The sequence below is a fragment of the Ictidomys tridecemlineatus genome, chromosome 14 (assembly GCF_052094955.1).
Source record: "Ictidomys tridecemlineatus isolate mIctTri1 chromosome 14, mIctTri1.hap1, whole genome shotgun sequence".
Lineage (NCBI taxonomy): Eukaryota > Metazoa > Chordata > Mammalia > Rodentia > Sciuridae > Ictidomys > Ictidomys tridecemlineatus.
The window spans coordinates 23020279-23033338 of NC_135490.1; positions in this window are offsets into that span (position 1 = coordinate 23020279).

Genomic DNA, 13060 nt, shown 5'->3' on the forward strand with positions numbered 1-13060 from the left:
TGGGGTGATCTGATGGCTTCCTTTCCATCCGCCCACGTGCCAGAGGAACGCTCCTTTACCGCATGGGTATCAACTTCACAGTTCTGTCAATCAGTGTTTGTTGCACATGAGCAAGATGATAATGTCATAAAATAGTCTGTCCTTGAGTCAGGAATTTGATATCAGATATCAATTTCCTTTTTTTCATTCCTGAGTCTTTCCCCTGGAACTCCATCATCCTTTACTGATAAACATGTCTTCATTTTAGAGAAGCATATTATTATTATTAGTTTGTATTTTCTACATTTTTAGATAACTGTGATTCATTTTGCTACTATTTTAATCCACATCTATTCAAGAAGAGGATTCAACACCAAGTTAAGCTTTACATATTAGCTAATTAGCATTATCATTTACTTTTATCACCACACATGTATTTATCTCATCTGGGATCCACACAAAATTTATGACGACAAAGTTGACTTCCAATTAATCTGAGAATGGTTCTGTTTTTTTTTTTTTAATCAGAGTAGATATTTATGACCATATAGGTTAAATGATGATACTATATAAAACATAACTTACTGCAGTTACAGTTAATTTACATTGGTTCTGTTTTGTAAAAGTAATCGCCACCAAACACATGTTAATTATAATATAATAATTAACTGTGTTTTTGCATACAACTCAACATTATTTCTCTGCAACTTAGTAATTTTTCCTCAATTATGTTGCCATATTCTTTCTCACTAATGAATTCATATTAATCATGCAGATTTAAGACAAGTCCAACAACAGACTCTAATTATGTTTGTTCAATAACTGTTTTAATGTTTTTAGCTAATTTAGGTGATTTATAAGACAAGCCTATCTCATAACTCCAATTTGTCTCCTCCCCTTTTTTTTTTCTTAAAGTCTTCCACTTGACAAGCATCAGTTATAGTATATAAAGCACAGGACCTTAAGTAGAATAATGAGAAATGCAACCAACCATGATTTTAGTGATTCTCTCGTTCAGGCTATGGGGTTTTCTCAAGTTAGGATTTTTTAAAATTTGAAGTTAAACTACATTAGTAACATGCCATTAAATCATGTATTTGTGACATACAGTTCTTAGTTTTGTTTCTTAACCAAAGCTAAATACCATGAGTTCACTGTCCATAGATACAAACATATTTCAACTGATTAAAGTTAATATTATTTTTTAATTATTCTGAGCTCACTTGTAATTTAGGTCACATTTTATATTTTGAGAATATTAAAAATATAACACCTCACAAATCCTGTTGTAAATAAGTTGTCTATGTATTCAAAGTGTATGTGGTTATTATTCTTTGCTATTTATTTATTTTCTTATTTATTTTGGGATATTAGAAAAGACTGGAAAAATTTGTCGATATTGTAGCACTTTGGCATTAGGAGACTTCATATTTAAATTCTATTACAGACATACCATGACCTGCTTTATCATAAATGCTGTTATGAACTTCTGTGCACCCTAATTTGCCTCTATGTGTTAACAGACAGGTCAAAGCTGATGCAAAAATCACAGGGTTTGCCTAAGCACGAGGATTCAGAGGACACAGGGAGATTTGGGCTTTATTGAGAAACCTGCATCTCTCAACCACTGATTTCTTTTTTTTATTAGTTGCTCAAGACAATACAATGATCTTGACATATCATATATTTGATTCAAATGGGGTATGAATTCTTACTTTTGCACTTGTACAGATTGCAGATTCACATTGGTTTTACAGCCACGTTTATATATACAGCCATACTAGTGTCTTTTGTATTCTGCTGTCCTTCCTTTCCCCCCCTCCCCTCCCCTCCCATCACCTCTTTCTACCCAATCTACTGTAACACATTTCTCTTTTTTTCTTCCCCCTCACACCATCTTATATGTAATTTTGTATAACAATGAGGGTCTCCTTCCATCTTCTGTGCAATTCCCCTTCTCCCTCCCATTCCCTCCTACCTCTTGTCCCTGTTTAGTGGTAATCTTCTTCTCATCCTCTTCCTCCCTATTCTGTTTTGAGTCACCCCCCTTATATCAGAGAAGACATTCAGCATTTGTTTTTTAGGGATTGGCTAATTTAGCATAATCTGCTCTAATGCCATTCATTTCCCTGCAAATACCATGATTTTGTTATTTTTTAGTGCTGCATAATATTCTGTTGTGTATAAATGCCACATTTTTTTTTTTATCCTTTCATCTATTGAAGGGCATCTAGGTTGGTTCCACAGTCTAGCTATTGTGAATTGTGCTGCTATGAACATTGATGTAGTATGTTCATTTTAGGTCTTTTGGGTATAGTTCGAGAAGGGAAATAGCTGGGTCAAATGGTGGTTCCATTCCCAGCTTTCCAAGGAATCTCCATACTGCTTTCTAAATTGGCTGCACCAATTTGCAGTCCCACCAGCAATGTACAAATGTACCCTTTTCCCCACGTCCTCGCCAGCACTTGTTATTGTTTGACTTCATAATGCCTGCCATTCTTACTGGCGTGAGATGGTATCTTAGAGTGGTTTTAATTTGCATTTCTCTGATTGCTAGAGATGGTGAGCATTTTTTTTGTGTGTGTGTTTGTTGATTGATTGTATACCCTCCTCTGAGAAGTGTCTGTTCAAATCCTTGGCCCATTTGTTGATCAGGTTATTTGTTTTCTTGTTGTTTATTTTTTTGAGTTCTTTGCATAATTTGGAGATTAGAGCTCTATCTGAAAAGTGAGGGGTAAAAATTTCTTCCCAGGATGTAGGCTCCATATTTACCTCACTTATTATTTCTCTTGCTGAGAGAAACTTTTTAGTTTGAATACATCCCATTTGTTGATTCTTGATTTTAACTCTTGTGCTATAGGTGTCCTATTAAGGAATTTGGAGCCCGACCCCACGAGTTGGAGATTAGGGCCAACTTTTTCTTCTATTTGATGCAGAGTCTCTGGTTTGATTCCTAGCTCCTTGATCTATTTTGAGTCAAGCACTGATTTCTAAGGGTCTCTTTTTCTCTTATCATTCTTTTCCCCATCTGGTCTAGGGAAGGAGAAATCACAAGGCTGCAATTGACCCTTTCTTCCCCAGTGTAATAAAAAAGCAACCAACAGATTTAAAACATTCTCTTGTTTCACATCTTTTATTAACCTATTTCTTTACTGCTTTTATAGTTAGGCTTTTCAGAAATTGTCATGTGACATGTGCTGTCATGTGACATGTGCTGTCATGTTACATGTGTTGTCACAAAATTGCATTCCAGGTTATTCTTCAGCCCCCGAAAAAATGACTTTTGTAGAACCCTCCTTTCTCCCCACTTTGCAGGAACATCCTGAATCATTAGAGATCTTAAATTTTGCCACTACGTAAGAGGACTGTGACTGTGAAACTGCATTCTCCTTATATTCTCCTTAGACTTTTGAGTTTTCCTTTTTTATCTTTTTTACCCCTTTTTTTCTTGTCAACTCAGGTCTACCAGTTAGAGAATGTCAAAGTTCAGTCTGGGTCTTTTCACTTTTCATTCTATCTTCTCTCTATAAATGACTTTATTCTTTCCCAGGGCTTTAAATACCATGCCAATAATTCCCAACTTGACTTGACAATTACCTTGCCTGTGAAATTTCAGCTTCATTTCACCAGCTTTATGTCTTGTATGCCCAAGATTGAAACTCAGCATAATTGTTTGGACCAGAACTGTAAAACTCATTCTTGCTAATTCCCTATGACAGCTTATATGCAATCAAATACATGTCTATTCTATTTCCAAATCCATTTATTTATCTCTAACCCAACTCCCCCCAACCTACCAAACTATTCTTTAATTTTCAAGGATTACTGGAAGTTTCTTTTTCTAATGAAATTAAATTGAGGAAATTACAAAGATGATCTTCAATATTCCCCTTTACTAGAATTTTTTTTAAAAAAACTCAGAACTTTTAATTTTTTAAGTCCTAATTATCTTTTACTCACCCGCTATTCATTTTCTCCATGTGTTAATTATACTCTACTTATTCTTCTTTCATTCCCAACAATTCAAAAAGCTGTTTTCTGATTCCTTGTCTCATGGTCATCTCAAGTTACACACACAAACACACACACTCACACACACTTACGAATGTAATCTCAAAGAAAATTTTCCTGAATCTGTAATCTAATTAGGTCTTTCTGTTATTACAGACTTTAATATTTAGACTTTCCATCATAATGTAGATCATATTTTGTGTTAATGCATGCATTTTGGATTTATTTATATAGTGCTAACCCCCCTACTTAGACATTAGGCTACCCAAGCCATAGGGTGTGGGTGACCATTTTCTGTTGTTGTTGTTATTTTCTAAAGTTTGGTGCATATATAAGGCTCACTTTCTGAGCTTAGTAATCAAGAGAATAACACTTGAAATTATATATTTTAGTCTATAATGAAACGGACACATCATGAGCCTTTATACATTGTAAATACAATGAGAAACAGTTTTATGCTAAGACATTCATTATTTTAAGAACAGAGTCAATTATTTCAACATCATTAAAACATGGGTTCAGGCCAGTCTGCCAGCAGTCAGAGTTCAACTTTGCTAATTTTTGCAATGCATTTGTAAGAAAATTACATTGCCTTTCTGCCTCAATTCCTTCACTTTTAAAATGTGCTTAACAATCTTCTGTGAGTTATAATAAGGACAGAATGAGTTAATATAATTTAGAGCAGGTAGTATAGGGACTAGCACATTTATAGGGAACACTCCATGAAAGTTGACATTTATTATAATTGGGGTTTATTTTTTCCTACTTTAACAAATACCTCTAGGTTCTTTAAGGATAGTTTTCTGTTTAAACTGATTTCTAGAAACTTTCCATTTACATTTCTACATTTTTACCATAATTTTTCTTTTCTTTTATATTAAAAAGTTTTTCCAGTCAGGGAAATGATTTAGCTATCTTTTCCTACACAGTCTTTCTCAAGTTTTTTTTTTGCTAGCACTTTTTTGCAGCGATATTCCAAAAATGAATTATGACTTCATTTTATTCTCTTTCAAAATGTCATTGTTTGGCTCAGCAAAATGTCTCTGGTCCTTCTTTCAGCACTTGGAAATCTCTCCTGCTTAAATCTTATTACACTTCCAGGACCTTAATCATGTCAACTCATTTTAAAATCTCCCTCTTTGTCTGAAAATATCTCACAAAAATTACAACCCAAGGTTCTAAACTTGCATTAGTCTCCTGGCTTTGAACTACCTGCATTCTTAGCCCATGTTCATCCCACACAGGGTCTTGAATGCCATGAGGTATCCATCCTGACAGGAACCTTTGTCTTCCTCTCCCACTCCTTACACTTCCAACGCTGAAAATGACATCTTAATCAGAATCTACTAAGTGTGTTCTTTTAAATCATTTTTTTTACCCTCCCTTTCTGTTAAAACTAGAATACTGGAATTAACATCCCTTCCCCCAAATTTTTGGGTCTCTTTGGTTTTTAGAACTGCAATTGATCTTCAAATCCACACAATAGGAAGGTATTCAAGTGGAAATGTGATTTTAATTGACCCAAATATTCATAATATTTGTTTACTGTTTAGATACTACATCCAACCCTAAGACACAATATATTATGAGTAGGTAATTCAGTGAGTCCAAAGAATCTCATATTATCTATTTTTTGTCCTCTGAAGAAAAAAGTTACTGAATAATTATTCAAATAAAGATGATACTACTAGTATTAATTATTACAGCTCTTCAATTCCTTGAGTGCTTATCTGAGTTTGTACATTGAGTACCCAGTTTCTTAATTTACCAATATACCTCCACTTATTTTTCAGGGTGCTAATACTATGATGAAGTTGTTATTGCTGTGTCAGAAATAAGAAACTAATATCAGCTTGGTTAATGTATCCGATTTTGAAATGAATAAAGTAAAAAATCATGTTTTAAGAATATTGTCTTTTTTTGTCAAAGCTTGTGTTAGGCATATCACCCCCAAAAGAAGTGGTGATCTTCAAAACCTGTGAATCTTTTCTATTGTATGACAAAAGGGTATTGTATTGAACTGACGGAATTGAGCTTGCTAATCAGTTTACTATAAAATAAAAAAAATGTTGGAAATAATTCTGGTAAGACTAGTGTAATTAAATGAGTTCTTAAATGTGGAAGAGGGAGATAGAATAAAGTATGAGAATAATTCCATGTGAGAGAAACTCATGAAGAGGTCACCAGCCAAGAATTCAGGCATCCTGGAGAAGACAAGGAAATGGTCTGTGCCTAGTGCCCCAGAAGAAGCAGGATTCCTGCCAATAACTTGACTTAAAGATTTCTGATCTGTAGAGCTAGGAAATAATGAATCTGCATTGTATAAGACATCCAGAGTTTTGGTAATTTGTTACAAATCAATGTGAAATTAACACAAATCTTAAAGTATTTGTAGTTTCTGATTATCAAGACATTTACTGTTTTTATCTTTCATGTTTTTGCAGTTGTACAAATTCCACTCAGGGCCTCCTTCTGCATGCTAGGCAAGCACTATACTACTGAACTAAAATCCCAACCCCAAGATGTATTTTTAAACTGCATGTACTTGATAAATGATAAAATAAAACACTTTCATTTGTCATGTTAGAAATATGAAGAAGAAAGATATCAAATTAGTTAAAACAACATTTTGTGAATGTGCCTATTGGCTTTTTAGTGGAATTATAAACAAAGCATATTAAGAGTGTCTCTTCTCTTTCCATGCCTACCTTTGGGCAAAGAGTTAGAGTTATTGGAATAGTCTTTGCTCCTGGGCCAGAATTTATTGCCTTTTTTTTCTTCTGGTATCAGGTACTGAACCTAAGGGTGATTAACATCCCAAACCCTTTTAACTTTTACTAACAGTTTTACTAAGTTGCTGAGACTAGCTTCAAACCTGCAAACCTCCTGCTTTAACCTTCCAAGACACTGGAATTACAGGGGTGCACCACCATGCCCAGATGATTGGCTGCTTTTTGATAAGTAGTATCCCTTTTGTGTTGAAACAACACATCAACACATCATGAAAACTTATTAAGCAATGAAAGTCGTATTTAAAAAATCTTAAATATATAAAAACACAATAGAAAAACACAATACCTTTGTTTCATTTACTTATTTTTATGTGATGTTGAGGATTGAACCCAGTGCCTCACACATGCTTGGCGATTGCTCTACCTCTGAGCCACAACCCATTGAAAAAATATTATTTCTCTGCTTAAATGTACTGCATGTAGTGATAAGTTATATGTAATACATATAAATAAAGAAAATATGTCTTAGGATTTAGAGTGCTTCTTCTTCTACAGATGCATTCTTGATACTCTAGTGACAAGGGTTTTATTTGCTTTGTGAGAAAGCTACTGGACACATTAAAAGTTGGTCGGCTGGGTGATTTTTTTTAAAGTAAGATAAAAATTAAAATAGTTAACATTCCTTTTCTTTTTCCTATTGATTCTTTTTAGTTATACATGACAGTAGAGTCCATTTTGATATAATTATACAATAATGGAATATATCTTATTTGAATTAGGACCCCAGTCTTCTAGATGTACACACTGGTAGAGTTCACTGTGGCGTATGCATATATGTACATTGGAAAGTTACGTCAGATTCTTTCCACTGTCTTTTCTATTCCTATCCCACTCCCTTCCCTTCATTCCCATTGCTCCCATGCTGTGAACTTCTTTTCTTCCCTCTACCTCCTTACTGTTAGTTACCTTCTTACATATCAGAGAAAACATTCAACCTTTGGTTTGGGGATTGGTTTATTTTATGTTGCTTGATAGTCTCCAGATCTACCAATTGATAGCAAATGTCATAAAGCCATTCTCTTTATAGCTGAATAATATTTCATTGGGTATGTATACCACAATTTCTTTATCTATTAATCTTCTGATGGACAATGAGGCAACACTATTTGACCATCATCTATATGTTGCATACTGCCTCATATGTTTTATGTGTATTATTCAATCCTATAAAACATTCTTATGACCTATACTCTATTATAATACTCACTTTACAGTTGAAGAAACAAATCACAAAAATCAAAGCAACACTATAAGAATTTAAACACAGGTTATTTTATCTATAAATATATGCATGTGTGTGTATATGTGTTGGTTGGTTGGTTTATTAACTACATTTTATATCTTTTAAATAAGTTGAAAATATTAATAAAATTGAAGGGATGTTTCCAATGTAAAATCCCTGTTTGATTTTGCATTAAAAATTTATATAGCAAAATTAACCAAGAAAAGTTTCCAGATATTAATAACAAATTTAGAACTCAGCGCATGCACAAATGATATTCGTTGATGTATCTTGTGATTAGGTCATTCAAAAAAGGTTGTAAATATACTCAATATTACAATGTGTTAAGTGTTAGACCATGACGCAAGAAAAGACCACTGACTCCAATTAAAATCAAATTAAAGCAAGCTTATTATTTCCACCGGCCGGGCTGCCTTGCCCCTCAAAATCGTGGGAGCCAAGGACAGCCCTGAGGCTTCTTTGTGGCCCAGTTTTATAGCCCAAAAAGTTACACAAAGGGGGGGTTACAGATAACAACACACTGAGGAGCATAACACAAGTTTACATTTTTGCTGGCCCCAGCATCAGAATTTATGGAGATCTTAGAGACTCAGAGAGAGTCGTTATCCGGCCAGGGAAGGCCAGAATTTATGAGGCGTCACTAAGGTTTAGGAAAGGGTTGTTATCTGGTCAGGGAAAACCGGACATGGGTGACTGCAGGGCATGGGCAGGCATTCCAATCAGCTTTACAACATCAACTAATGGCCAGGCCATACCGACATCCTGATATTTTTACAGAAAACAGAAATGAATCCTTCATAACTTGTGACAAGCTGGCTTCTGATCTAATGAGATAACTAGGCTAGGTGTATTATTAAGCCTATGGTTTTTATTTCTCACATCATGTTATGTTAAATATTAGCACTTTTCTTAATTTTCTTCCTTCATTTTAAAATAGTGTACCAATTCTTACATAACATGGAAAACTATTCAAGTAAATAGATTAGAGGGAGAATAACATAATTTAGCAGCAATGCTTTATTATAGGTCAGTTTTCAAGAAAGCATGTTCTTTTTTTTTCAGAGAAAACTGGAACTTCCAAACACAATATATTAAATCTCCTGATGCAGCTTCTAAAATGATAGGCTAAGAAAATGGAGTGACTGGCATCAACAAGTGGGACAGTCAGTTTCCGTTTGTAGGCTGAGTTCTCTTGTCAGTGGAAAGGGAAGGTATAGTGTGTCAGGATGCTGCAGGTGGATAGAGCTTCATAGCCCTAAATTTCATAATCTCTGACTTCTTTTGGCATGGGTGTATTCTGATTTAAACTCTTTCATATGACAGGCATTTACTAAGCTCAAATTCATAGAATTAATAGATGCAATCCTCAGGCATACAACTGAGTGCTGATTTTATTAGCCAGAGTTGGGTTTGGTGTTAGCAGTGATCTCTTTGAGGATACCAAGTTAAAGGAATGTGTCTCTTGTTAGGCATCTTCTCCCTTGGGTGACAATTTCTGAACATTTTCTCTCCATGAAACAACTTGAGGTAGGCCAAGAAGTTCTTTTAAAAGGAAAGTTACTAACCGTGGAAAACCTACTCCACACAAAGCTCATCAATGTTGTGTTATCCCTTCCTCCACAGGTTTATTCTATACTCAAACATTGTGTTTGGATTCAGGATGAAAGTATTTTGATTTGTTTGTTACATATTGACTAAAAATATTTGCAATTTGAAATTTATTTTTATGCATAAATTCCTAAAGTTTACAAGTAACATTAAGTCCCATGAGTGTATATCACCTGTTTTTTTGCACATGTTGTGTTACTTTTCTCTCTTTGTTACCCTGATGGATTGGAGGTATCTACACATAATTAGCACTTTGTCTTTGAATGTTTTATTTTCATCTTGAATTCATCAGCTTTACAGGTAGAAAGGCTATGTATATATCAAACAAGATCCCTAGCAAAAATTAGATGAAACTAACCTGAAATGTGTTTTTTCCATAAATGTTAGAAATGACCTCTCTCTGTTCTTGCTTCCATTAATACACCAAAACATGAGTAGCATTTTTTTTTTTTTGTATCAGGGATTGAACTCAGGGGCAGTCGACCACTGAGCAACATCCCCAGCCCTATTTTGTATTTTATTTACATTTAGAGAAAGGGTCTCACTGAGTTGCTTATTGCCTCAATTTTGTTGAGGCTGGTTTTGAACTCGTGATTCTCCAGACTCAGCCTCCTGAGCTGCTGGGATTACAAGTGTGCTCCACTACTCCTGGCTTGAGTGGCACTTTTAATTTGCCTGATGCAAGAATCAACAAGAGGGATACCCATGGTAGTTTAGAAGATTAACTCAATGATTATAATAAAGGAAGACTTTCAGAGACAACAATGCATATGATGTTTTTACTTTAACTCTCATTTTATTAAGTTATTTCATTCTTAATTTTTTTGTTTTCTTTAAAATGTAATGTTATAAGTTGACTTACACTATGAACATAGATAACAAAACATTGAACATAGTCTGCCTTAAGAAAAATAGTTGTGTTGAGTGCAGTGGCGAATTTAATGTGTATTTTTCAGGCTAGTCTTAATTATTGAATAACAGAAAAGTAGTTTCAAGCAGGCATCATAGCAGGTTTAAAGATTTCTTGTTCACAGACAAAAGGATTACCATCTTCTGTTTGCCATCCATCACCATTTTACTAGAAATTATTTATGCATGGGATAAGTTGAGGAAGTTTGGATGGGCCAAAGGGGAGGGCAGGGAGGGGAGGAGGAAAGGGGAGAGGAAAGGTGGTGGAATGAGACAGACAGCATCACCCCAGGTACATGTATGATTGCACGAATGGTGTGACCCTACTTTTTGTAACCAAAGAAGTAAAAAATTGTGCTTCACTTTCGTACAGTGAATTGAAGAGCATTCTGCTGTCATGTAAAATTGATTAGAACAATTAAATAAATTTTTTTTAAAAAAAGTCTCAGAAAGTCAAGGATTGCTATAGTTTGAATGTGAGGTGTCCTCAAAATCTCATGATTGGATTATGACAGCCTTTAACCCAATCAGTGAATTAATCTTTTGCTGGGGATTAACTAAGTGATAATGGAAGGCAGGTAGGGCATGCCCAGAGGGGCTGGGTCCTTGCCCGTATGGCTTTGGGGTATATATTTTGTATGTGGTAAGTGGAGTGCTTTCTCTGCTTTCTGATCATCCTGTGAGCTGTTTCCCTCCATCACACTCTTCTACCATAATGTTCTGCCTCACCTCCAGCCCCAAGGAATGGAGCCTGCTGTCTAGGAATTGATACCTATGAAACCATGAAGCCCCAAATAAAAATTTCTTCCTCTAGAATTGTTCTGGTCAGGCCTTTTGGTCAGAGAAGCAATGGTTGTTAAACCAGCTGATGAAGAATAAGGAGGAAGCCAGGAATACAGTGTCTATTGAAAGATCAGGAACCACCATAGACCCAACATGGCTTCACTAGAACCACAGGCTGCTGATTTGAGAAAAGTAGCTGTCATTGAAGGGGTTGGATAAAGAAGAAAAAGAAGGTACTTGCAGTAAAGAGGCCTGAAAGAGATGCAGGATACCAGGCCACTCTAAAAACAGAACAGAGAAGACTCCCTCCTAGGACAAGTCCCAACCTTGGGGAGTAATGGCTGTAAATCAAATAAAAAATGAGTCAGATAATAAAAACAGATGAACCAAGAAGAAGGCCCAGATCAAAGATGGGGAGAGAAAGAAAACCAGGATTTCACAGAAAGCAAGCTACACAATTGCTGAGCACTATTCATAAGCATCCAAAGAGCAGCTCTGGGAAGACAGAAGAGTTTTTCTAAATTCTACTCCATTATAAAAATCAAGAAAACTACATGCCAAAATGAGAGAGAAAACCAAATTTCTGTTAAAATTATTATAAGAATAAAGAGAACAAATAATATGACAATATCCTTAGAGACAAGGAAAATATGCTAGAAAGACAGGCCCTCAAGACAATCATAATTATAAGCTATGTCAAAATGAACTATAAGACATTAACAAAATAATAGAAGAACAACAGAATACATAAATAGAAAATTTAAAGTCAAGGCTATAGAACTCAGGAAATAATTAGAAAAAATAAAAAAGTACTTCAGAATTCAATAAGTGAACACAACATAAAAGTTATATTAAAAACAAAAGAATGCCTTAAATACAGAAAGTAAAATAAAAAGGGGGAGAATTTTGAATGAATATTAAAATTTAAGAGAAAAATAAGCAAGATATTAAAAATAGACAAGAAATTAAACACACATGATAAAAATTTCCTGAAAAAGAAAACCAAACCAAGAAAATAAAATATACTCTAAAACTTATAAAGAAATTTAAAGAAAAAATAGAAACCCCACAAGACTACTCAGAAAGATCACTGTGTGCTTGGTAAGGGTGAACTAAAGGGAAAAAACATCAAGAGATCATTCTCACAATGTTGCCAAACCTTTAAAAAAGAAAAGAGAGAATATTTTGGGAGCACCTAGGTAAAAGGTGCATGTGACTCTAAAGAATTTGATTATCTTCACACTTTTTGAGAACATGACGACTGAAGTCTTTTGAAGTTTTAATAGAAGCTATGCTTATCCATAGATTAAACAGAAAATAAAGTTGAAAATTGAGCCCAGAGATTATAGCATACAGATATGAAATTTAATATGATTGTGAGAAATTGGATATCTAGTAGAACAAAATGTGTAACTATTACTTGATGAAATGATCAATTTTCTTCTTTTCATTTTTAGTCTTACTTCATAGTAGTTACAAGTTTTCAATTAGGTATCGATTATTAGTTATCCTTAAAATGTTTCTTTTTATATAAGCTTCACAAAGAAAAACTCATGAGTGATTATATTATTTCCAAAAGGAAGCAAACTTAGTGAATCAATAATATTCTCTTGTCCTCTAATTTAGCAATCTCTAAAACCATTCCAATATGCCCAAGTTAATGCATACTTTGATATGCTTTATATAATACATTAAAAAGCAGACAGCTCCATATGTGCTAAATAATACAGTATAT